Source organism: Falco rusticolus, chromosome 7, assembly GCF_015220075.1.
Source record: "Falco rusticolus isolate bFalRus1 chromosome 7, bFalRus1.pri, whole genome shotgun sequence".
In the NCBI taxonomy this organism is placed as follows: domain Eukaryota; kingdom Metazoa; phylum Chordata; class Aves; order Falconiformes; family Falconidae; genus Falco; species Falco rusticolus.
In genome coordinates, this window is record NC_051193.1 from 40,547,583 (window position 1) to 40,574,936 (window position 27,354).

Genomic DNA, 27,354 nt, shown 5'->3' on the forward strand with positions numbered 1-27,354 from the left:
ATATGCAGTGATTTTGTGAGGAGGATGAAGAAATCAGTTCCTTTCATTGTCAATCATTTTCATGGAGTTTTGTGGCTGACAAAAAGGCTTTTTGAGCGAAACTAAACAAGACGTGTGCTAAACCTCAGAGATATCCAGTTGCAGAGTAACTCTGCTAATACCAGTGGAGGTCTGCGTGCAATGGCATCGTTCAGAGACACAGAGATGTCCTGAACATTTACTGAAGCCCTAAGTATTCTGCAGACAAAAGCCTGAAGCAGGAAAAGAAAGAAAGTTTCAAGTAAAGAAATCAAGTGCAAAGCCACAGTCTGTTTCTATTTTTTACCACAGCAACTTGTACCAGCGGTGATGATAAAAACAGTCAGTGGTGTGATCCAGCTGTAAAAGATATCAGTGGCACAATTCTCGCTGGCTCCACCAGGTACTGCATTAGGCTCTGAAAGCAAACTCCACCTAGACAGGCAATAGTGGCAGGGGAAAAAAAAAAATTATAGTAACTTGTCACCTAAATTGCATATGTATTGACCCCATATCCCTGTGTTAGTCCCTGAAAATGACCCATAGAGTAAGTTATCAGCCCCAGTAGCCTCAAAGAAGAGGACTGTGTGACAATGAAGATTCACAGAAAGTCCCTTTCTTTGGCTGTCCTACTACCATTTAGTAACAGCTTGTTCCGAGAACAGCCCCTGCCTCATGCTGCAGCATTGCTTTCTAGCTTAGGTATTTAAAGAAAAGTATAGATATACCCACAAGGACATCAGCAAAGATCAGTGGCAAATGATCTTCATTGCAAAAAGCATTAAGGATGTTGAAGATATTAATCATTCATACCAAAAATCAGCATAAAGATCCACACGAAATACTGATAACTGTGGCCGGGTATCTGATAAAGCAACCAGTGAAACTAATTACTCACCTTTTGGCCGCGTTTTATTCTGTCTATGTGCAGAGTTAGTTACAGAGGTTGCATTCACTTAGAATTTAACTCTCTAGAAGAGGCTGGTTTTCTTACTGTTTGTATAGTATCTACCACTGTCAGGCTCTGATCTCAATAACTGATAATAGCTGCAATCTATGTGATAAGCACAGGACAAAAATGCTCCCAGATTTCAAGCACACCCTCTACTTGGGTAGAGTTCTCATTCTCAGAGGGGCTCATGCTAAGCCTCGCAGCTGTTCAGAGCACCTGCAGGTGCAGCAGGGTCAAATCCTGCCAACAGCTTGCAGAAGCAAACTGTACTGCAGCCCACAGTCAAGCAGAGCACTGAGGTCTGCTCAGCCTCATTATTTTCCATGTGTCCTTCAGGACCTGAATTTCACATGAGCTATAATAGATCCAAGAGGTTTCTTTTGAGCTCATGGTCCTGCACAAGCATAAATCAATATATTTATTGTATTCTAGGTTACATGAAAAAGAATCAGCCTCGCATATTTGTGCTGTATCATCCAATCGGCAAGCTAGAAGAAGTAGGGCCAAATCCTGAGGGGGTTAAGCCAGTCAAGCTACATCAGCAAACACCATCTGAAAGCATAGGCATTTTTTGGCATATATCTTAAGCTGTCAGGAGGAGCAACCTGTGAGCAATGCAGTACTTGACCTGTCAGCATGATACAGATCATTTAAGTACCTTTTTTACAAACATTAACAGATTAATCCTCACCTTGGGACACACAAGCAAGGTTCAGTAGCCCTGACAAGCAGATCTGGAAGCTGACTTACACAGGGATTGTGACCTATTTCCAGGAGAACACAGCATCTTTACATCTTACAAAAACAGAGAAGGGGATGGGACTTCATACCTCCACACAGAAGAAAAAGAAGTGTGAAGCAGATAACAGCTTTGGGCCAGCCACTCATGTCTGTGGGGAAATTGGACTTTCTTAAGTGCTGATTTCCTGGCTCCTCTTCAATTCACACCAGCTGTGACAATCCCAAGTAGGATGGTAGCTCTCATCCCAGCACAGAGGACACAGGCACGTTCGTGTGCAAAGCACTGCATTTCACACCCAAAGAATAAAGTAAACCAAGCAGTTGAAGTGGAAAAGTCCTATCTGCTTGCAAGTTCCTTACCCAAACAGCTACCCAAAGCATCTCAGCTCATTTCAGTGGGATCTGTTTCTAAAAGCAGTAGCAGTCAACATATACTAAGACATGGGCGAAAGCTGAGTCTTATGTATATGGCTTGGGCTTTGCACTGAGGAGCAGGGAGGCTCTGTGATGGGTACAGCCCACAAGATCATACCGGCAGGGCTCATAGACCAAGAAAGTGGGACATGGACATGACCTATGCAGCCATGCTGGCTGTTTAGTTTAATTATCTGGGAAATATCATTAGTGCACATATGATTTATGCAGCTGAGGGGTCTGTTCTTAGAGGTATCACCGAGGGTCGAGGAGTTGCCTATAAGCCACAGGAGACTGGGAGGTCAGGTCCCTGGAGAGGCAGGGCAGAGAGTGATCCCCACGGCTGTGTCTCTTTGCAGAAGGGCCATGCACACACACACTGAATAGGCAAGAGGCTCAGTTCATACACACATGCAATGGGCAGATGTATCCGTATACACTGTCATGGGGGTTAGTGATGTGCATCCACTGGGACAGACACAAAAAGGGTCAAGGGAAGATGCATCTGTATAGGCACCAGCTAGAGATGTGTGAGCAAGGAGGACATGCCACCGGATTCTTAAGATATACAGTAATTCAGGTGTTGTAACTTGGTAAAAATATTTGGGATTTATCCCTGAAGAACTGATGTCAGGAAGGTCTCATTTGTTTTATGAAGGAAATTGCTTATTGATCCTGTCTGTTTGCATCATATTCACACTGTACTACTCCTGTGCTTAACCTGCAGGGATTCAGAAAGGTTGTTTCTCTCCTCATGCGTGACTTGACTTCTGCAGGGAGATGCTGCACCTCCATGTGAGATCCCAGAGAAGCGCCATGGGTAGGAGCAGGTCATGAGGTAGGGAGCACTGGTGTTTCTGATGGTAAAATCCCTGTGATGCCCATTTGGTGTGCTTTCTTCATGTACTTACAAATCTACTGAAAGCCAAAGGAGAAATCACAAATTTGGAGACAGATCAGGCAAAACTATCGTAGGATTCTCTCTGTAACATTAGCCATAGTCTACTTAATTTTTAAAAATCTTTTTCTAAAGAATTATCAGGATTTAGTGATGCTTTTGAACTGTCTTTTGCGAAACATGGCAGATGTGACTTGTGATCTTTTACTAGCTTACTAAAATTCAGTGAGGAGGACTGGAATTATTTTGTGGTGAGCAGAAATGGATGGAGCAGATGCTCTGTGAGCCCTTCTGCATTGAACATCCATTGCATGGTTTTCAGGGTGGAGACAAAAACTAGACCCAGAGATACCAGTGATCCCTTACAATTCTATTTGAGAGCACATGAACAGATGCAGAATTTGAAGGACAGAAATTAGGAGCAGAAGTAACAGACCAACCCTTCCTCCATCAGCTCTGATGTGCTAGCAATATTAAAACCATATTACAAGGTACACCACATTGCACACTCAGGATGTTCCCAGTGACATGACATATCAAAACATTCTGAGCATTACGTAAAGTCATGTGAAAGATATTGTTCCCTTAATACTGAGTTAATATCTCAGAGCAGCTCCAGAGGATCAGGTACAACGTAGATTGCCACACATTTCCACAGGAGTGTTTTGAGAACACAACCAGCTCCAGAGCATTTTGATGCAACGTAAAGCATTTACTATGGAATGGAAACACAGGAACGCAAAACAAACAGACAAGAAATTGGTGAAATGGATGACTCTTTCTCAGGAAAGCTTTGTTTTCTACCTTTGATTAATACAGATACAGAACAAGTACTATGTTCAGCAGCACAGAAACAATAGTACCCTAAGGGCCATTGCGGTCATCCATTAAGAGCTGCTTTCAAGAATGCTTTAAAAGCCTGTCCAAAATCTTGCCTTCTACTGCTAAGTATTTTGTACTGCTTCTATATCCAGTGAAAAGTTACATTTACTGAGAATCCCTGAACAAAAACCTTTCAATCAGGTTTTGGTTTAGGCACAAAGTAAAAAAAGAAATTCCAACAACACATAGATCACCTGTCTTAATAAACAATCTTGCTTTCTGCTTTCTCATCCTAAAAGTTAAATGTTTTTGTTTTCAAGTACCAGACCAACCTTCCTTAAAAGGAATTTTTTGGTACTCTTAACATAGTTCAGTAACATCTGACTTTATAGACAGTATAGCTAGATTTTGGGATGTGTCAAAGTCAAGTCCTAATTTTTCTCATCAAATATATCAGTTTCACATGGAGGATAAAGTGAGCTTTTCAATATTTAAAGACATGCATAAAACTATAAGTCCCAGATTTTTGGAAGTCAGAAGTTAAGAATATGCATTGCATTATTATCCTCATTAATCAAGTAACAAACTATTAAAGCATGATTTATATTCACAAATACCACGTTGTTTTCTATTCACACCACTCTTTTCTGTGTAGCTTGGTTGAAAACTGGAACAGGCATTCCTCCACGCTGTTTTCTCATGAAGAGCTGTACAAGACATCCTTTACCCTTTTTGCAGTCTCTTATTTCATCATACTGATCTCTTTGGCTCATCAACTTTTCTCCAGGCTCTTTTTCCCCCTAAGGTTCTTACCATGAATGAAATTATTTATGTTAATGGACTTCAGTGCTTCTCCAGTTTTTCTCAGCCAACTAAAAACCACCTAACCTAACCTGTCAAAGTTCAATAATTACCCTCCTATCATCACTAGATTTACTTTCCTGATGTATTAATGTTGTAGAAAATAAATATTATTTATATAATAAATATACATAATATATACACCCCATGCTCAGATTCTCAAAAGGTATTTCGATCCCTTAGTCCCTCTGATTTAAAAAAGAACTAGAAGCCATATGACAAGTTCTTAAACACCAGCATGTGTTTGAATGTAAACTCTTTTATGTATTCTAATATCCAGGATTCCATGGAAAAATTGCCAGCTTAACTGGAAAAGCCTTTCAGAACCTCTTTTATGTTATTTAAAGATAACATTAGGTCCAGTTTAGGACAGAGAGCGGAGGTAGGCTGGGAACAACCCTGTGCACCATCATTGCTGATGGAAATAGAGTGCAAGTGATCCTCCTGGCTGTCCTGAGCCCTGTGCATTGGAAAGCAGTATTCTGAAGCAAGTGATTTAACTGCTCACTATAATGGATTATATCTTGACTAAGGTATTCCTTTCTAATCCTTTTCATTGCAAGCCAGTAGAAAGTTCATGTCAGAAAAAAGTGTACTTGTTGCATGCGGTAGGGGGCATTTTAAGTTCTCTTATTAACAGTTCTCAGAAATGAAACATAATTAAGATGAGGTTTCCAGTGGAAGTACTGCTTTTAGTCAGACTTTCATAATCTTTTACATTAATATGGTAATTGGGCAAGTACAGTACCTGTCAGCATCCAGAGGTGCATCACACTTGGAGCTCTATAAGTAGACCAGAGTGAAGCAGATACCCCTTAAGCTTCTGGGATATTCTGCTGCGGAACTCTTTCCAAAACACTGGCACATTTGCAAAAAGCTTTTTTCCTTCTTGACATGTACAAATTTTCCATGGATTTGTATTAAGATCCCAAGGCAGATGTTTTTTCCTACCTTCAGATGTAATTCTAGCAGCAAAGTACTTTTTGTACAAATCACCTTCTCCTTTTTCATAAAGAGGGTAAAAAGCTGAAAGATCACCTTGGACAGAGGAGGCGTACTGGGGTAAATAAGAATCACTGTTAGGTACCATATTCTCTGTGTCATCTTTTTGTGCACAAGTGCTGGATCCACAGTGAGCTGTGTCAATTCTAGCTAACAAATCGTCACGGTTTTTTATGTTTTACCTGGATTTTTTTTTCTATGTTGAAATTTGATTAATTTACCAAGAGCCCTCAAAACCATTACATAGCCCCACAGCTATCCCTAAACCCTGACAGCATAAACAGATGCACATGTACATCCCCTAGAACCTGTATGGCATATTTAGGATATTCCTATTTAGTAATTTTCTGTTTAATCTAGGATATACCTCCCCTGTGTAGCAAAGCAATTAAATAATTAATAGTTATATTAAAACAGAACGGTTCGGGAGAGAAGAAAGGATTTTTAGGACAACTGTCAGACTGGAAAGGAAGTAAGCATCAATAATTCCCTTTCACATTTGATACTTCAACTAGTATTAACTTAAAAATCAAAATGCAAGTCATTAAGCAAAAAAATGAACAAAATGAAGAGCAACCTTGCAGGGACAGTGATGAACTGAGAATAAGGATGTTTGGGTTCAATTCCGAACTCTTCCCTTGCCAGTATAGCTCTGGGCAGTTTCTTTGTTCCTCAGTTCCTTATCTATTTAATAAGGATATTAATACTCAATTAATTCTACTCCTTGCTTGCATGCTTTTTGAAGACCTCCTGAAGGTTTCTGTAGTAGAAAGTACTTCTGGCATCTGTAAAACTCTCAGCAAAATGGAGGCCCGCTTTTTGTTGGAGATACAAGAAAAATTAAAGAAGGGAATTGCAATCAGAGCTTACATCTACCATAGACCTGGTAAGAACTGTTGTTCGGTATCGGTAATACAGGGCTATACAATGCATAACGCTTCAGAAAGCTTCAGTTAACGAACTGACCTGTGAGAGCTAGTAAATATTGGGACAGCTATAACAGATCTAGTTAAAGTATATACAACAAAATATTTCCCTGTCAAGAGAAAAAAAAAAAATAGCGTTGCAAATTTGCACTGAGAAAAACATATAAACAGGTATCTGCATAATTTCTTGTAACAAATGAAAGTCTGTCAAAAATGTTAAAAGGAAATATGTCATTTTGGAATCAGTATTTCCATACATATGGGGGTTTAGAGCTTTTCATTTTTAAAAAACATTATGCTTCTTCAATATTTTTACCCTGGTTTATGAAAAACACAGATGCTGATTTACTGAAATTTCTTGTCAGATAAATACTCTTCCTGTGGCTATTTGTGTTTAAACAACTCATTTGGTTTTGCTCTGGGTTTTTCTGTGGGCCTTTCAGAAATCAGGTTTTTTCTGGGTCTTGAATCAAGACAGCTCCAGCCATTCTGATTACAGGAACTGCTTATGTGTTGGATTATTAAAGTACATTTTTCTTGACTAGAAAGAGTTGCTGCAAGTGTGCGAAGTATTTCTACCGTTCAGTATAACTGCCCTGATAATGCAGATGGTTCAAACTCTAATTCTCATAGTTTCTCTAAAGATAGTTCAATGGACTCAAATGAAATACATGCGTTTTCAGCATCAAGCCTTTATTGAATAGTATCTTAAACGCAAAGGAAATTACTAATTTTACTTGCTTTAGAATTAACAGAGAAAGCCAAATACAGCCACTGCTCAAATGTTTCAATGATTAAAAATGTCACTAAAGAAAAAGTTCTAAGTCACAGTAAATAACTGACAAAAATGTCTGCTAAAGGCAGCAAACATCCTATGTCATGCAAAAACTTCTCTCAGAATCACATGCTCTTTAGAAAATAATCCACTCCTCTTACTACATATATGTTGCTGTTATAGGGATAAAAGAAACAGACAAACCTATTGCTGCATTAGTGTATCACATACATTATAAAGGTTGCTATGCTTGCTTTTTCTAATATTTTTCTTTCTTCCATAATGCACAGCCTAGCGTAAAAAAAACAACCTATGATCATTATTCTGAAAAGGAACCTTCCTTACAAATTACAATGAAGGAAATATTACTTGTTATGTAATATATATCCTAATAATACAGACATTTATAAGCACGCAAAATTGCACAGGGAAAAGAAATCCTGATGATTTTTTGCTTCTTATTTCAATACATATCTATATTCTCTAGGAAGCGTACTCTAATTATGACTTCATATTGTGCTTCTATACCCTAAAGATAAATATGTTCCTGGATCAAGTAAAAAGCTAAACATGTATTAGCTAAAAAATGAACATATTTAATACAGCAGAGAGCTTGTTAAATATCCTTGAACCTAATAATACTGAGTACTTTTGTAAGTTCAGTGATATTTTAAAGGATTATTTTTTTTTTTTAGTTGCTGGAAGAATTGACAATACCTAGTAGCAATTTTAATACTGTCACAAAAATAGATAAGGCAATGAATGATTCCAACAGGAATACACTTCACTCAGATTTGGAGACCACTAATAAAAGTAAACTTTTGCATACGATGATAACTCTTCACTAATAATGTACCTGTACAGTTTCATGATCTTTAAGAATTTAATTAACCTATTTTTCTTGTCCTAATTACAATGGAAAGGGATTCACATGGGTAAAAGCAAAAATTATTTTGTTTAGAAGGGAAATACAAATTATGCCTGAAGCCTAATAAATCCGTTGCCATGACAGTCAAAGAGCCTGGTCTTATAAAACCTCTCATGATTTATTCACATGAGTAGTTCTTACTCATTTTGTTGGTTTTGACCTCTCCTGTCCTGAGTGACCACTGTAACAGATGGAGCCCAAAGTCATGGACTAAATGAACTCAGTAGACATTTTGTGGACATTTCTGGACATTTTACAGGGGTGGTCCGTAGACTAAGGGAACAATATCATTATATTATATCAAAGGATGGAAAAGTGGTGGTGGTGGTTAATGAGGTTGTATTGGATAGTGAGCATGATGTAAATGGTATGGAATATGGGGTAGAAAATGTGCTGCTTTTGGCTCTGACAGAGTTAATTTTCTTCATAGTAGCTTGTACGAGGCTATGTTTTAGATTTGTGCTGAAAAAAGTGTTGGTAACACTGTTTTCCTTACTGCTTAGTAGTGCTTACAGAGAGTCAAGGTCTTTTCTGCTTCTCACACCACCCCACCGGCGAGCAGGCTGGGAGTGCATAAGAAGTAGGGAGGGGGACACAGCAGGGGCAGTTGACCCCAACAGACCAAAGGTATATTCCATACCATATGACATCATACTCAGCATATAAAGCTGGCAGAAGAAGGAAGGGAGGACGTTCAAAGCGATGGCATTTTGTCATCCCAAGTAACTGTTACACACGACGGAGCCCTGCTTCCTTAGAGATGGCTGAACACCTGCCTGCCCATGGGAAGTGGTGAATGAATTCCTTGTTCTCACACCAAATCCAAAACACAGCACTGCACCAGCTACTAAGAAGAAAATTAACTCTATTGTAGCTGAAACCAGGAGAGCTTTGCTTGCATGCATGGTTTTTGCTTTACCTATTAAATAGCTTTTATCTCAACCCATGAATTTTCTCACTTTTACTATTCTTTCTCCCATTCCACTTCAGGGGAGTGAGTGAGCAGCTGTGTGGGGCTTAGCTGCCTGCTGGGGTTAAAGCATGACACTTGTATACAAGTTGTCCCATTGAATGAAATAAAACTGCTGATGTGAGAGAGATTTGCAATGGGAAACTTGATTTTACGATAACAGTCCTTGTATCTGTACAAACTGAGGGGACTGCTTCCGCAAGTAAGAGCTTCTTTCAACAGTGAATACTGGAAGATAACATTTATGGGTTGTGTTGTCCTTCCTCAGTTTTCCTTATTGGTTCATATACTAGTCACATATTTTTAGATGGTAAAACACACAAAAAATCTGCTTCAACACACATATATGCATATTTTGAATCTTTACTCCTAAAATTAAGGCTGGTTTCTTTGAATCCTACTGAAAATTTGTCACACTACAGCAAAGTGTATCATCTTGGCTTCCTCCTACTGCAGTGATTTGAAAAAGCTGCATTAGAATTCTTTCTCTAAAAACTGTCTTATGGAGTTCTTCATCATACAAAGGAGACATGTATTGGGAACTACTACAAAATTCCATCTTTTTAATAGCATTTAAGCTCTGATTCTTGTTCATGAATCCTGGTGTGGCCTGGCCTGGCCTTTTTGCTTTGGCTCTTTGCATCCCACTCTCTGTCAAAACCTGCTGCCAGGAACCCATCATCTCCATACCCAGCTGGACAGCCTGTTGCAACCACCACACAAACCTGCTTCTGGTCCATTTCTAACCCTTCCAAAAGCAGTGGGATTTGTGAGGGATTACCCTCAAAGTGGGGGCAGGCCCTAACGATAGTTTGCTCCTCAAAGAGGCATTCAACTTTCCCTCTTCCAAACTCCGTGATCAATCAGAATGCATAAGAATATATATATATATCACATCACCACTCTTTTCATCTTCTAATTCTACCCTGATTTCTGAAACACAGATCCAAGTAAACTAGGCTTTCTGGAAAACTAACCTGTTCTTCCATCTTACTACACTCACTATATAATTCCTGATCTGCTTGGCAATTTCCTGATAACGACCCTAAATTTTGGTAAGTCGGGTAGTTAGTTGAGAACATCACCTTGCACTCTCCTAGCATCTTTCATTCAGGAAGATAAAAGCACATTACTACAGCTGTTAATGAAAAATATCTCGCAACATCCACTGAAGCCATTTACAATAATTCTCAACACCCTGCTAATACACGACAAAAATTACTTGATATGAGAACATCTCATACAGGGTTTGCTTATTTTATGACTTGGGTCATCAAAGGCAACATTGTCATAATTCACAGTGGTCATTTTCTGGCTTTCTGATGTGTGTAAAAGGATCTGCCTCCCACTGCATCTAAAACACAGCATCCAAGTCTGCATTTGATATTTGTTTCCCATGGGAAACAAAATAAAGTAAATCTTTTGTACCTGCAGATCTTGCAGACATTCAAACCCCTTCTGTAGCTTTTATTTAGTCCACTAGCATTTATTCAGAACTATTCTTATGTTGATACAGGATTTCTTTTGCCTTCTATTGGTCAGTGCACAACTGAGGTGCAGGGAAGGTATAGCACCATGACCCCAGAGAGACAGACAGAGCGAAAGAAAGAGGAGGTAGAAGGAAGGGAATGGAGGGAGGAAAAGAAAGAAAGAAATGTCAGAGCAAATTCTTAAACATCCTCTCTAGCATGGAAATATGTATAATACAGCTACTGATGTTCCAGTCCAAGTGCAAATGACAGCACAGGTGTGCACAAACACACACACGCACATACACACTGTCACAAAGCAAGGGAGAAAGACAGAAATGATCTTACAAAGCTGCTGCAGTAATCAGGACACTTGCTCCTGGAAACAACCATACAAACAAACATTCTTTTATTAGCTTTCTACATTTTTTGAATTTTCATTTGATTATTGCTATTATTTTTACCTCTCACTACAGAAGAAATACGGTTATTATTAAAAAGAAGGAAAAAGGCCTTACCATGCAGTGCATCAGGAAGAGATGAGAAGCACAGAGCATGCTGCAGAGATTAAGCTCAGCATGGCATTCAGATATCCTTTGGAATTGAAGAAAATTGTCCAACCCATTCGTCCTAACAAAGCGGACAAGTTTTCTCTAGGCTTGAATTTTTCACCAGAAGTCAGATCCTTACAGTGCATTATATTTTCTTCTTCAGGAGATATATTTCCTCCAGTTAAGTTTCAGCTCTGCAATGCCATTTCCAATCAGCTCTGAGAAGTTCTTCATTCCCAGATTCGTGGTGTCATCAGAGGGACTCCAAAGAAAATCAAAGAAAGAAAGAAAAAAAGAAAATAATACCTTACCAAAGCCCTGAAATTACTATGCAGAAAAGAAGAAAAAAACCCTCAACAACCCCTCATTTATTCTATTATCTACGTGTTTCACAACAATCAGTACTACCTCTTCGGTCTCATATATGCAGTGCTGATTACTTGTAACCAACGAAGAGGCAAAAACTTTCCCAATTCACACATCATGCATTTTCATTACTGCTGCTCAACTGCGCACTACCAAAGAACCCTTCTCATCCTAAGGAAGCTTTAAAACCATCTGACAAAAACATCAGCTATCCCTTTCCCTTCCCAAAGAATATGAACATTAGAATTTCTAGAAAAGTGTTGGAAAAGGCTTGACAAATAACCCAAAAATACAAAGTAGATCTAAAAGCAAAACACTGGAAGCAGGAGAGTTCTTGAGCAAGGAGATACCTTGCCCGAAGGATTTAGGAACACGCACTAAGTCATCGTAGGAAAGCAGAAAAGGATAAAGAACGGTGGCTAATGGGGGGGTTTGAGAGGATGGGGTGGGACCAAATGGGTGTCAGGTGGGAGTGGGATCCTGAGTCACCCTCAGCCTCCTGCCTTCTCGCTGACAGCAGCTCGGGCTTCCCCTGCACTTTCTGCAAAGCATATTAATTGATTCTGGTTGCTGAGCAACTAACTCTGGGGAGCCACATCGACGGCTCGGGCTCCGGCACTGCTTCGGCAACAGCAGCAGGGAGAGGGGACAGTCTCCCCGCCCCCCCCCGCCTCCTGCTGGGGCTCACTCACCCTCTCCAGGATGCCCTCAGCTGCCCCGCAGGGAAGCTTTGCCAGGAAAAGGAAAAAGCCCCCATTAATGCAGCAGGGAGAGGGGGTGGGTTGCTCCCCGACCCTGCGCGGCTCTGGCAGAGCTCGGGCGAGCAGCCCCAGTCCCTGCTAACAGCACCGCTGCAGCCCCCGGCCCCTGCGGGGTGCTGGGACGGGGGTGGTGGTGCAGCCGTGGGAAACCCACCCGGGCATGGCAGAGGTAGGTGAACCAGGGTGGTGCAGCTTCCTTCTGAAAAGCGAAGCTGGGTTAACCCTCTGGTTCTCCAGGCACACTGCAAAGATGTTACTAAAATGACAAGCAACTCTCATGGTTATGTCAACTCACGGGTTCAAAAGTGAGTTCCTAGTTGGACCTGTGGCCGTTTAAGCTCTGTCCCTGCAATAGTGGGGTAAATGTATTACTTATTTCTGACCTCTTTATCGTGTTGCTCTTCAGACAGAGCAGACACTTCTGGCTGAAAAGACACACAGTAAGCCAGAGCCACCAGGCAGAAGAATTGCCTGGATGTCTGTGTCAGAAACTGCAAAATGGAGCTTTCTAACAGAACCTTATCATTACTTTAACCAATGTTCTGTTTAAGTTCCTTATAGAAGAGAGGCAGCAATGGCACTGGTTAGTCTTGGCCCATAAAAGAGATGAGATAACTAAATAACTGGAGCTGGCTCAAAGGGGCTTGTCCTAGAGCATCTCTCTTGATGGTCCCATAGGAACGACACAGGGGATTTCTGCAAGGTTGATGCCAAGTGGATAGAGCCTGAGCAGGGCCTGGCCACTGCAATTTGTGGCAGGGCCTCCACCAACTTCTGTGGCTCTAGAGCACGAAAAACATCTCCAAAACACCATTGTCCAAAACAAGACATTTCTCTTGTGCTCTTGTTTTGGATAAATCCTTAGTCAGACCATGGCACTCGTTCAACACTAAGCTGTCTTTCTGTTGCACAGGTAAGATGTAAGAAATTAAAAGACCTCAGGATTTCTCTCCATGTGACCTGGCAGTAAGTGCAATATCAGATCTTGGCCAAACTGCTCATGCGTGATTGCTGTCAAAGACCTGAGCTAGATCAGCTCTTTCTTCTGTTATAGCAATAGGACATGTTAAAGGGCAAGGCCCTGAGAACTGCCTTAGCTTGCAGTCACATAGACAAAATTATCTAATTTTCCCCTTGAAAAACTCCAACCTATAGCTTGTATGCACTAGCTAAATGGCAAACACCAGGTCTTTGTGGAAAACGGACGGGTTATCTTAAGCAAAAGAGTAATTTTTCTGACAGTAGCTTAGCACCTACCATACTCTGCTTTCATGCTTTATAAAAAAAATCTAGTTTAGCCTCACTTTCTTAGCAAAGCCAGGTGCTTCACATATATTCAATGTGCAGGAAGGACCACTAGAGCAGGTTAGCAGAGCTGCTATATAAAACAGATTGCAGAACATATTCAGTTCTTCCAACATGTCTTCTGATATGAGCACACACTGGGTATTCCTAATTCCCCAGGTACAGCACACAGAGAAATATGGGAATCTAAGTATTGATTTAGTAAATGAAAGTCATTTAACCTCCTACCAACAACAGAGTAAAGCAGGATATTTCTAAGGAAGAGACCCTGTAGTTCACTTATGCCATGAAAATGTGTCTCCTTAGGTCGTCTAACATACTAAACCCATACTAAAGCACACTAAACCCACACATAATAAATATAGACTGTTCTTGATTTATATGGTCATGATTCATGTAAATATTTTGGTATCATTCATTCTCCCTTTACCTCTTCTTCTGATTCTCTGGATATTTCTTTTGACGACCTCTCATAGTACCTCATCTTTGTTCCTGGTTACGAATAAATCCAGCAAGGTTTCCTCTAGCAGTGGCTGATGCAAAGAATGTATTTTTTTGTGTGTTGCTGCTCATATATGACATTGCTTCCTTTAGTCCACAAGTTTACTTGCTTCCAACAAAGTGCTGAAGACTGACAAAAAGCAGGGTGAAAGGGAGGTAACTCACATCTGTGTCATAGCAGGATCCATCATACATGTTAGTCCTGGGAAATGGCATTCTAACCAGTGCTTTCAAGTCTACTTTCTGGAGATGCCATGCTTTTAAAAGGCAATTTATTCCAGTGCCTCGCTACTGTAACTAAATACGGTATTTCTAAGCTCCATTGCTGTGAAGTTAAACATACTATTTCTTGTCCTATTTACAATGATCAAGGAAAAGAACTCCTCCACTCCTCATTGGAACTACCTTTTATGTATATAAAATTAATTATATCTCTTCTTAGGCTCTTCCCTTTCTAGATTAAAACTTATTTGAGCCTTTACTCTTCTGTCACTTTTTAGGCAATGGTTTATCACACATAAGATCGTAAGAGTCAGAAACACAGAAAACGGTGTGGAATGTACATCCTTATACATACGTTATCAATGCAAACAAAAGTAAAATATAGCAAAGAGACAGTGTCTGGCTTAGGAAGTGAGTCACGTAACATAGGAACAGGGAAACAAAAGGACACTGCTTCATCTAGCTGTGATAATAAGGTTAAATAGTGTTTTAATACTCCTTTTTCCTTTTCTGAATGAAATGGGGTGACAGAAAGGAGGAGTTTATAAATACAGCTAGGTTGTGTGTGTCTGTCAATGAGTCCTTCCAACCCGTGGAAGAAGATGATTCAATTTAAGGGCATAAGAGAAAAAAAGACTACTTTTTCTTGTGGATTTGTATGATGATTTATGAAATGGTAAATAAAAGAGGGAAGCTAGCACAGGATCTCAGGTATATATTACATGAGAAACAGAGAAATAGACAGAGAAAAGAGTAGGGGGGTGTAAGTGCATGAGAGTGACGAAAGCCTGATAAACATATAAATGTTAGACTAAGGGAACAAAGAGAGATGAAGAGATTTCCCAAATTCTTACAAAGAAATTATGAAGTCTACATTAACATATTTCACCGCACACATAGTAAAGGAAGATTTGTTTCAACATGTTAAGTGGTAGTTTGTCGGGGTTTTTCCACTTTTATCCCCTTACATTAACACTGGTGCCTGCTTTTACCCTCAACAGTACACTTTAAAAAGTGTGATAACTAATGATTAATATTGTAATGTGCCTTGTTTTGTACTTTAGTTTTACAAGGCAGAATACCAAACAGTGTTGAAGCTCTCTGTATTGGAGCAAATATCATAAAAAGTGCTAGGGAAGTGCAGTTGAAGGGCAAAGCAATAAAATAAAACAACCATAGAAAGGAAGCAAGTCAACAACTGGTCATTTCAAAGTGAAGGCAAACTGGCATGTAAGAAGAAGCCATCAGATTATTAAAAGAAATTGTAGAAGAGAAGTTTGGAGGTGTCAGAGTTTGTGCAATTTTTAACTTTTTTTTCAGAAAATGCAAAGCTGCTTAGATGAAATTCAGCTTCTTACAGAAAGCAAGTACACTATCTCTGTTTCACTTACACAAGGCTTGAACTTAATGTCATATAAACACATTTTATTATCCATTGAAAAGGCTGAGTAATGGATGTGTTCTGTTCCTATTCCATTTTCTATTTATCTTTTTTCTTACCACCTTTCTATCCCTTCAATAGCAGCATTATCCTCTTTGAGAAAATTAGTGTCCTGTGAGCCTAAGGACCAGAGCAAACTAGGACCCAGTCAGTCCTCATACCCAGAGGGAATGGTACAACTGTTGTCCCACCAAAATCATGTTGGCTACTGCAGCAGAATCAAATAGGCAGCATCCCTCATTGTTCAAGCCCTGTAACTAAACAGGGGCCATACTACCAGACCTTGGACATCAAAATAACTGGAAGATGCAGCAAGACATGGCAACTGGTTGGGCAGAAACCCATTTCAGATCTTAGACTGGCTCCTCTGTGTTGCTAAGACCTGATAAAAGAAAAAGTCTCCAGGGAGACAAATGGGAAGAAAAAAAGACCCATCTATCAATATGTTATGCTCCAGGGTGTAGGAAAGGACCGGGTGGCAGGATAACATTTGAAGAAGGCATGTGAGGGCTGCAGCAAGTGTGAAGTGGTGGTCCAGGCTAGGGAAGCAGTGCCTTTCTCCAGCTAGGATGCCTGTGCTGCAGGGAGGGAGGGCAGTGAGGGCAAATGGGCTCCTTGCTGTGCTGGGTAATTACTGTCCCCTGGCCTGAAGCAGAGCAGAGGCTCCTAGGGACTCGGAAGATGTGGGTACAGGCTGTCAGGTTTTAAGAAGCTGAAGCAGAAAAATCTCCCAGGAATCTCCCTGCAAGTGTCAGGAGCAGGAAAGATAAGGGATCTGGAAACAGAGGTGTGCCAGCATTGCTCCTTGGGTGCTCAGACCACTGCAGCAGCCACTGCTGTCAGGAGATGCCTTCTCACAGGGCAATGCAGTGGGCCACTCTTGTGAGCTCTGAACTGAGTGACAGGGGAAACCTCCCCAGTTCACTCAGCTGCCCACCACAATATCACCTGGCCACCAGATACAAATGAAACAGCTCGTTTACGAAAACACTAGCCTTCATCGCAATTGTGCTTTAATACTTGATGGAGACCACCACTTCATTCCTTGCCAGCTGCACCTTTTCTGGTAGTTGTCATTTGAGAACTGCATTAGATTTTTAAAAGTAGTACTGTATGTAAAGGATACAGTAATTCTAACATAAATACAAAGATATCATGGAAAGCTTGAAATAAGAGGTATAATTCAATTATGAACTAAATTTTAATTAAAAACCTGTGAAAATAATTTGAAAAGAAGTTTTCTGGATACGTTTCTCAAGTTTAACCTTCCAATATCCTGTGTCTCAATTACAATACAAACAACTGAACTGATTTCTTGCCTTTTTTGTTTAAATGCCATAATACATGCACGAGAGTCTGAGCTTCAGTGAGTGCATTTCTAGGTCACCATCAGCAGTTAATTGGAAAATCTAACCATAAGAAATATATTTGCATTCAAAAAAATGTCCAAAAGCATGACAGAGGATGTACACATATTTCCATCTATCTGCAGTGTATTTAGCATACCTTAAAACTATTTCTAACATACTTCAAATGTATTATTATTATTATTATAATTTTCAATATTCTATATGGCAACTGGTCTCATTCTTACTTAGTTTCCATCAGTGCAACTCAAACTAGGATATCATAGTTGTCAAAAACTTGCAACAGTAAGAATATAGTACAACCAATGGTAAGTAAAGCCAGTAAAATGCAAAACATTTAGATTTGTTGTTCTCTTTATTTTTAAATAAATGCTGCTTTACTATAACTTAACCACTAACTAAGGAACGATAAAAGGTTACAGCTTGTGATTACTAACTGTTGGGCTTTCTCATACTTTCACAAGTTATGAAATAAATTTTAATGGATCTGATTCAATTTCATTTATAGAAAAGTAAACCTCCTACATTCACTGATTTCAATGAAATCATCCTTAATTCACATCAGTGTAGCTAGTAACAATAGGTACGCAGCAACAACTTTTCATTGCAGACTCAGCTTCAGTTTAAATTTGCTATATACCAGTAACGTAGCAGTGCTTCCATTATATTACCCTAACACTAAAAACAACATTTCAATATAGCTGTATCCAAAATGTATGCAAAAAAATGTGACTACCTGGCTACAAGCAAAGCCAAATTCACTGTAGAAAATACATGCACTAAATATCCTTTTCCTTTAGAAAAAGAAAACCTGGTTTGAAATAAACTTCTTAGCACGAAAATGGAACACAAATAAATAATCTCATTCTTTTAAAAAGGGTTATCTTGACATAAAATACCATTTTGTATAAGCAAGATGCAGTGAGAGTTTTATTTTGGGGGGGGTTATCAATACTGAACACAAGTTACATGTCAAACAAGTGGTCTGATCCTACTCCTCTGGCCTCGGTAGCAAAATGCTCCTTGATTTCTATGGGAAGAGGGCTGGGCTTTCTGTTATTAGGTGACTACTACAGTCTCAGACAAAAACTGCTTAGCTTGTTGCACCAAATAGAGTCAGACTTGCACCTCTAATGCTGCTTAAATAGACTAGTTCCATGTGTACATTAAACCACTCCAGAAGACAGGTACTATTCCCTGAAAGGTGATGTGTTTGCAGTGTCTGTGTTCCAACTGGAATCTCATTAGAAAAACAGTAATCTTGCTGTACAGCTGTGTAGTAAGATAGGACATGCAACGCATGAATTCATTGAATCCCAAGGGTGATCATCTCTCTGAAATCCTTTTCTAGATAAGCATGTTCACACATGGTAAAAAAAAAGCTCTCAAGCAGCAACAGTTATTACTGCTGAATAAATATTCACATTACTTCTCAACAGGCAATATACTCACCTGGCAAAAAAAAAAAATAATAGTATGCTCATGAAGGATTAGACAGGCACTGACTAAATTAGTCCTACTGCAGTTTTGTTAAGCTCTTTGGTGTGTATTACTATTTAATACCATAGAACAAAAATTTCTTTCTCTCCCCCCTCCATTTTTTTTTCTCTTTCTTTAATAGAACAAGAGTTCCTTTTGTGGGTTGACTTCCAAGCATTAAGAAAGGTAACATAACCTGACTATTCACACTTAGAGTTCTTAATTACTGCACTACACACAAGACATTGCTAAAATGAATGCTGCACAGTAGCCAAAGTAGTCCTATTAAATACTCTAAAATGCAGAGTATGAGTGTTGGCGTGATACTCCACGGTACTTGAACAAATGTACTTTGAGGAATTTGACAAAAGCTAGATTTAAGTAACTGCTAGCGTTTCTATTCTGAATACCATCATCCAGAATCCCAGTATTCTGACTGGTAGAGCCTTTCAAAACAAGCCTGTTTATTCTTTGCCTTACAAAAGACTCATCAGCTGGTTTGGTTTGTTTCTGTTTGCCACTAGCAGAGGTATATTTGTAAGCAGCTTTCTGGTGAAAGTCACTGGGAAAAGCTCAGCAAGTCTATGAATTTTGACAGAGAAAGTCCTCTAGACGGGGGGAAAGCAAACTCCATCGGCCATCCTCTGTCTGGCTCTTTTAAACCCTTCCTAAAGTAATGACTTACTCCATTGATTAGTATTTTGAACTTTACAGATGAATAAAGCATAGGTAATTAGAAGAGTTCCTCATAGCCAAATGATAAAAGCAAAATATACCAATATAGATCCAAAAGGTACTCCAAGGTACCCCTTTAACAAAAAAAAACAAACCCCAAACTCAAACCAGAACTGTCTTAAACATGTTAACCTTTTACAACATACCTGTTTGTTAAATATTCCAATCTTTTTAGGCTTTTCCCTGGTGCTGGTCTCTGTTTAATTAATAATCACAGTGTTTGCACATCTTGAATGCTTTGTTTTAATGTCTCACTCCCTTTTGTGGCTTGATCTGCTGTGAGTGTTTAATGAGAGCCATTTCTCAGGTTTTTATGCGGAATTATTATATGGAGGAGAAAGTGATAATAACTCAGTCTTCTGTTAATTACACATCTAATTATTCTCAGAATTTTATTTATAATTGTGTCTGCCAGCAGGCTTTGTTTCAATTATCATAGCCAGATTGGAAACAGACCTTAAATTAATTGCTTTCTGTAAACAACCATATTTTCAAACAAAAAATAAGTATTAATATTTATTTTTTAAACTCAAAATACTCCCTTCTCTGATAGTCATTCTTGTAAACTAAAACCTTAGAGAGCCATATAAAATCTTAGCCCTTCAATAATAACAATACATAAGCTAGCAAATGTTCTTAGAGGACAACAAAATAACTTCATTAAGACAAATACTATTTATGGTCAAAGGGGGGTTGTTTTTTTTTCTGAACGGTAATCAGGCCTTTTATGTTAAAAGTCTTCAAATAGGAAGCCTCACCTCTAGAGGCACAGCGGTGCCATTACTCAAATAGAATAAGCGTTCTTTCAAGGGTGAAAGGGAAAGAAACACCTGGTTTTGATGCTGTTAGATTCCCACTTGCGAGCTAGGAAACCCCTTGTGTAGCACAGTATTTCTACAATGATGCAGAACTCATCTGAAACGTAAGCTGCTCAAAGTTCTCAGTCCAGGAAATCACACTTTCAGAGAAAAACTATTCAACAAAAATCATCTTTAGAAAGTACAATCCTATACATATTACTGCATTTATCATATAGGATAACATTGTTTCAACCATAACGATCAACCTAGAAGTAATTGTAGGATGACAGAAAGAGATTCAGACACAGATATTTCACAGAGCACAGATGACTGACGTACACATCCTCTTCCAATAATATATAAATATATACAATAGTTGCATATTTTAGGGATTAAGTTGTAGTAGGATTCAGATCTTGGCTATAGAAAGCAAAATTATTTCTTATAGGTAGTGGATCTGTAACCTGACAGAGAGAAAATGACACTGTGCAATACTGCACATTTAAAATTTAAGAAATAGTTTGCTTTTATATCGAACACATTTCCCTTCAACACCAGTCCCCTGCGAGCCCCTACTCCCTTACCAAAATGAATGCTGGAAGAGAAGCCCGTGAGACTTACCTGTCTGCTTTACAGGAGACAAAGAAGTTTAAAGCATCAAAGTTCTTGTGACAATCAGCCACTAACATTTAGGTTACCTGGAAATAATTACATTCTTCCATCTTTTAGCTTTCTCAGTAAGTGAAAGCTGGTGATGGATGCCAGCAGCCTTGTTAAAATATCACTGTAATCCGTTCAAGCTCTGGAGATTGCTTAGAAAACCAAGTCATAAACACGCAGTGTCTATAGCTTCACAAGCAGCTCAGCATTTTCCAAGCGTGTACATGTCTTCCTTTTCCAATACTGTACTTTACAGAACACACTACCTATTTCAATTTCAATAGAAAGAACACAATTTTTGAGAGTGAATTCTATGTGAACAAAAGTGTTTTACATGTTTAAGCTTTCTCACATCAAATAATTATGATTTCAGGAAAGGATTTTTTGGTTGTTGCTCTTTCCTCTTTAAAAAAAAAAAAAAAAGAGCTTCAAATAGAGAAGCAAGAAGCAAGAAGCAAAGAAGAGAATATAGCAGTTCAAGAAGCAGCAGGGAAGGGTGGGTGTCTTGTGATTGCTTTGAGTTAATACTCCTCAGGGGGAGATGAAAAAAGCACAAATACAGCAAAATCTGTCTTACAGAGTAAAAATCTGTTGTATAAGCCAGTCTCTGGCAAAGCAAAACAGCATGTGCATTTATTCCATTAATTTCTAGTGTGCTAGAGTACAAAGGAAATTAGAAGCTTTATGTTTATTAGAGGCAAACAGGTAGGAAAAGGAAAGAAAATTCAGTATATGTAACTACTATAATTGTTTCTGCTCCCCCGAGAAACGTATCAGCTCCAAAATCTATCATCAATGTGAATGTGAAAGAAGCATTTATGAGTACCACAGAACATTTTATCATTACCAATATTGTCTAGAGCACATGCGAAGAACGAACATTTAATAATGCTGCATCCCCTAGATACAAATAAACACATTGTGACTGTTCTTTCTATAGCCTAAACATACCAGGTCTTTGGACTCACTGGAAAATATGACTATGGAGGTGGTTATAAGAATCATAAGTGCTGAACACTTTGGAATAACTGACCCAATTACTGACACTAAGCAATGGGAACTTCAGCCTGAAAACCTTAATTCAAATCCCACTGAAACCCATGAAAATAGATTTTGAGAGGCTGTGGATGAGGACCTTTGCCAGCTGGCTCCTGTGTCCCTAGGCAGCACTATGTAGTTAGACCATAAAGTCACCAAAAACATCTTGGAAGGAGCTGGTTGAAAGCCTGCTCTGACCTGAAGCTCTCCTGGATATAACAGTGTGATGTTGGGTCTGAATTTGCTCAGATAATGTATGCAGCACTAATACATGGCTGTTCCCTTCAGGGCCAAAAAGAAAACATTCCATTTATTTGTATGATGAGTCCAGTCACAGACCAAAATGCCACTGAACCAAATGCTATTCAAGCATAAAACAAAGAAACTCCCCAGCTGCATGAATTTACGGTCCATCTGTCCCCTTTCATACTTTCCACACACACTGCCCACCTGCAGTGCCACCAAATCTTGCAGAACACAGGGTTCTTAAATTTAAAGCTTTCCTATTACAAATACTGCCATACTTTAGATAGTTTTTTTCCCCATAGCAGAGCTTGATCCAGCCCTTAACAATCAGTGAAAACATTACATTTTGAAAAAATAAAATTAAAATCGACCCGATTTCCACTATCCCAGTTGTTAGAGGGGCTAGAGTCAATGTTCATCTGTGTGATAAACTTAAAATATGAAAAAGGGGGAATGGCCCATGTTTCGCATTTGAGCTCTGAGGAACTGCACACACCAGATAGAGCAAATCCCACATCCTTGGCACAGAAGAAATCATTGATAGCTCAGGGCTTTGCCTGAAAATGCTGCAGCACTAAGTTTAGTTTGCATATTCCTTTGCCATATTCACAATTTGTATTTTGCTGCAGTCCAAGCATCATCCTAAGCTTATATGTGCATGGAAAACTGCCTGCCCTTTGGTAATGCTTTGGCTGCTGATCTTGTAGGGGAAGTATTTGCTTATGTGTCCCTAAGCATTAGATATGCTGGCAACTCCCTCTCTATATCCGATGCCCAGGTAGAAGGCAAATGCTGTTTCTGGATGCTCAGCAGCCCCACTGCCCCTGGAAAAGCCAAAACTAGGAAGGTGGGAATGCAGTGTTTTGAAGCATTGCAGAGGAAATCCTCAGCCTACCACTCAGTCCAGCAGCTTTCAGTGACATCTTGAGCTTTATTAACACCCCCCAGACCCTTCCAGGTCCCTAAAAAAATTTCCCTCTTCCGTGTCAACTCTGAAATTTGGCTAAGTGTTTGTTCCTTTTGAGAGTCTTCCCACTAGCACAGCGCTGCTCTCCAGCCAAGCCTTGACAGAGCCTCACATGCAGTACCCCTGTGATAAAAAAAGCAATAAAGCTGTTGCACCATCTATCTCAGCATACATAAGCAAACAGCAACACTTCCATCCAAAAAGAAACTGCCACTGCTACCCCATGCAGTGCTTTCTGCACACTAACATATATTCCTCACGATGCTAAGTGGATACCACAGATGAAGGGTTATCCCCAGGAACTGTCACTGCAACAGTCTCTGACATTATATGGCAGAAATCTCTATGCCCATCCTGTTTTCAAACCACATGTGATTTCTAAATATGCTTATCACACATTCTGTCTTTTTAGCATGTCCAGAGTTCCCATTTTGGGTTTCCAGCACAAAAAATCTTTGAAGAGGTCTGATGCTGAATGGAATTTTGAAAGGCTGGACCATTTTAATACTAGGGAGTAGGAGAAAAAGATTAGAAAAAAAGATACAAGATATCAGTGGCTTCATTCAGAAGCAGAGACCAGGGCCATGAAATTTCTTAAGCATCAAGAATTTCTGTTTTGACACTACAAAGTGCACCTGCCTTTAGAAATTATTTTGAATGCCTGGATTCCCCCTCTTCCATCAGGTCCAATAATCCTTGTGTAAAAATACATGCCTTGTATTTTGTACAAAACACTTCCAGCACTCAAAGATACATTTCAGGAATAGAGGTCAACGTGTGTATGTCCCAAAGTGAGGATATTAATAACACTAAAAGATCTATAGTTTTCCATGAGACATGTCATTTCAGCTACTGACCGTAAAAAATTGAATTTGTTCCAAGGGTTGTTTTTGCATAGGAAGGTGACGCTACCCTTGAAGAGGGCTTATGGATATCCCCCGCTCATTCTGGGAGAGTCTGAGTGTCCCAGGAAGAACTCTGAGCATCTTCATCTCCTTTTGAAAGTCAGCGGGAACTGAGTGAGCGTATATGGCCCCTCAAGGAGCCAGGATACTAGCAAGCATCATATAACGCTGTATTGTGTGACTTGGATTTTCCCAGGTATTATTCTAGCATGAAAAAAGCCTTTGACAGACTGTGATCAATTAATTTTAGCTAATACATGCATGTTCCTGCTCAGAGAATCCTTACCAAAGCAATTCTCTCTATGCATCTTGGCAAGATATTTTCACTAAATATTATATTCTGCACAATTTCCTTGGTGAAATGTTATCAAATGGCAAAACAGTCCCAAGACCTGAAAGAAAATGCTAAAAAATCATAACAACTACTAAAAGTTAGCACTGTCCATGGTGCTGAGTCTTGTAAGAAGAAACAATAAACAATGAACACAGAGATAAAAAGAGGTGGAAACTGGTGTCTAACGATTATGTTACTTCCATTTCTAACCAGAAACATAAATCCTGATGCACTCTGTGCATACCCATATTCATATCTGGAATAAATTTATTTGTGCTTAAACAAGTCGTCCCTATATATAAGAATGAGGACGTTGAGTCAGCAGGCCTAACACAGTTTTGGCTTGAGTTCAGCCATATTTTAAAATAAAAGTTTGTGATTACTTCTACTTGTAGCAGCAGCAGCAAGAAATTCAAGAACTGTGTTTAGTTTTGATTAAGCTCAAACAGTTCCTTTATGTCAGATACAAAATCAGTTCTAAAGCTGCAGAGCTGGACAGGCTGCTATTGGGCTATCTTAAGATAGTCCCCTAGAGATCAAAGTATATTACATTCCCTGCAAAAGAGTGGAATGTATATGTAAACACATCTAGAGCATGCCAATGCACGTGTCAACATGAATCTAAACTGACAACTTTTTATTTGTTGTCCTATCCTTAGTGTTCCAGTGCCCAAATATCTAATGCAAGCTTGAGAAAGAGGCAGCATTTTTTTCATAGTCCAGAAAGAGAGAAAACTCCTTCATCAAAGGAAAATTACTCTGATCTTTCGGCTGTTTTAAAAGAAGGTTACAACACATTTGCTGCAGGCATCATGGATGTGATGAATAGGGGGATACTGTAATAAGCTGACAGGATACATGGATATAATGCCATTATTTTTTTTCCTCTGACTTCTATGAACTATACCGGGTACAAGAGTGCATCACAGTCTGAAGTGAGCTAGACCCATCAGCTCTTGAGGAGTGCGGGGCAGAAATCTAAATTGCTTGATGACCCCTCAGCCCCCTAAAGATAAAAGAAAAATTACCAAATGGAGGTGGAACAGAAAGAAGAAAGACTATTGAAGAAAGGTCAACTCAAGGATAAAAGTAGTCACGGGAAAGGCTTATGGCAAAGAAGAAATAGGAACGTCAAGGGGGGGAAAGCTGTAGGAAGAGGGTTAGAGAGAACAGAGGTATAGGCTGAGGGCAATGGGTGATAGCATTGAAGCATATGCAAAAGGACAAAGATGTGAAGCAAACAGCCTGGAATCCTGGCAGAAACTACCTGGAATCAGGTAAGAAGGAAGAAGATTCCCCAAACTGCAATTTGATCATGTAATGGAATTAGCTAGCAGGATTGAAAATTCTTCTGATTTACTTTACTCTCCAGGAACAAATCACTGGCAATAATTGAAAAAAGAAGGTGAACATATCCTAATTTGGTTGTTCATCTTTTTAAATAGCTCTAGGCAACATTTCAGGACTAAGCTTTTACTGAAGCATTTATCAGAAAACATTTCTTTTACTTCTGTAGTGTTTGCTACCTGACATACAAGTACCTGGGATCTGGATGCTTAGAAGCATATTGCTTTCTCATGGAGAACCCAAGCGTGTTCTTGAAAACTGAGCTGGAGCAATACGTGAAAATATTGCTCCAGCCTTTCAATACCATTCATAAATTAAAAGCCACCACCACCAAGCTGCCAAAGGAGCTGTTTCAGCTATGCAGTTTTACACTGCATTGATATGAATTAGGCATGCTCTTATGGGTGGCTACTGTGTCTCAGCTGACCAGAATGGCAAATTCCAGCTCACAGTCAATAAGCAAAAGTTAAGAGCTTTTTAACTTCTTTTGACACGAAAACCCATACCAGTTGACATTTTTCCTTGCTTCGGTTTTAATATCACACGTTGTCTTCTACCAAGCAGTGCTCCTTCAAGGGCTAGTGAGTGTCAGTGCTGCTCAGCTAGAACCCCAGAGGGATTAAAACCCTGGATGTAATGGCAACAAGTACAGGACAAAAAGAACATTTCAAAAATCACAGGCTTATAAGATAATTCAGGTTGGAAGGGACCTCAGGAGGTCATCCAGCCAACCTTTGACTCTGACCCAGTTTTGCCTGCTTGCCAGATGCACCCACTTTTCTCTCAAGCATAGCTGTAGGAACTGGCTTTTATCAGTGTGTGTGTCTTGAACAGATGTCACAAATTTTATTGTTCTTTCTTTTAAATTTTTTTCTAACTTCATACCTTCAAGAAAAGACAGTGCTTAAATATTATGAATGTATTATAGCATTCTCACCATATGCTAGTCTGTAGGCTTGATAAAACACAGATAAATAAATCCCAGATAAATTAAAAGAAGATAAATAAACCACCGTTATTATATATGCTGCTATTTTGATACAGGCATTGCATGGGAAAGATATTTGGACACATATGAAAGGTTCAGCCCAGTCATCCGTTCATGAGAGCATTCACATTGCAGAGAGCCTGACCACAGTTCTTTCCTGAGCACTTTGAACAGTACATGCAGTAACATTTTTTAAACTCCATTTGAACAGAAAAGAAAGTATGTTTGCATCTCATGTGACTCATTAACTGAACAGAGCGATCATATATCAATCAAGCTACATATAGAGAGGAATATATTATCACAGTGAGTCTGTAGTCTTGTCTCTAATTAACATGGCTTAACCAGACACAATAAGCAGTCTCACTGTGTAAGCACACTCCTGTGACTGTCATACAAAAAAATAACCTGGAAAGGTTGAAAGGATTTCAGTCCAAAAACCTTGTAATTTTTTCATCATCACAGTTCAATTTCATTTCAACTTGCAAGCTTTCGAAGGTAGCAGTTGAGAACAGTACTTGAAGACCGAGAGCTAGTATCATCATTACCCATATGCTAAACAGAC

At 39.3% G+C, this 27,354-nt stretch overlaps 1 long non-coding RNA gene across 2 annotated transcripts in view; it reads right to left on the reverse strand.

The window, feature by feature from the left end:
* The window catches only part of LOC119151815, a 161,855-nt gene that overhangs the window by 18,228 nt on the left and 116,273 nt on the right, over positions 1-27,354 (reverse strand). For both annotated transcript variants that reach the window (XR_005105559.1, XR_005105558.1), the window contains one exon: positions 11,295-11,589. This is a non-coding gene — a long non-coding RNA (uncharacterized LOC119151815). The remainder of the gene's footprint in view (positions 1-11,294; positions 11,590-27,354) is intronic.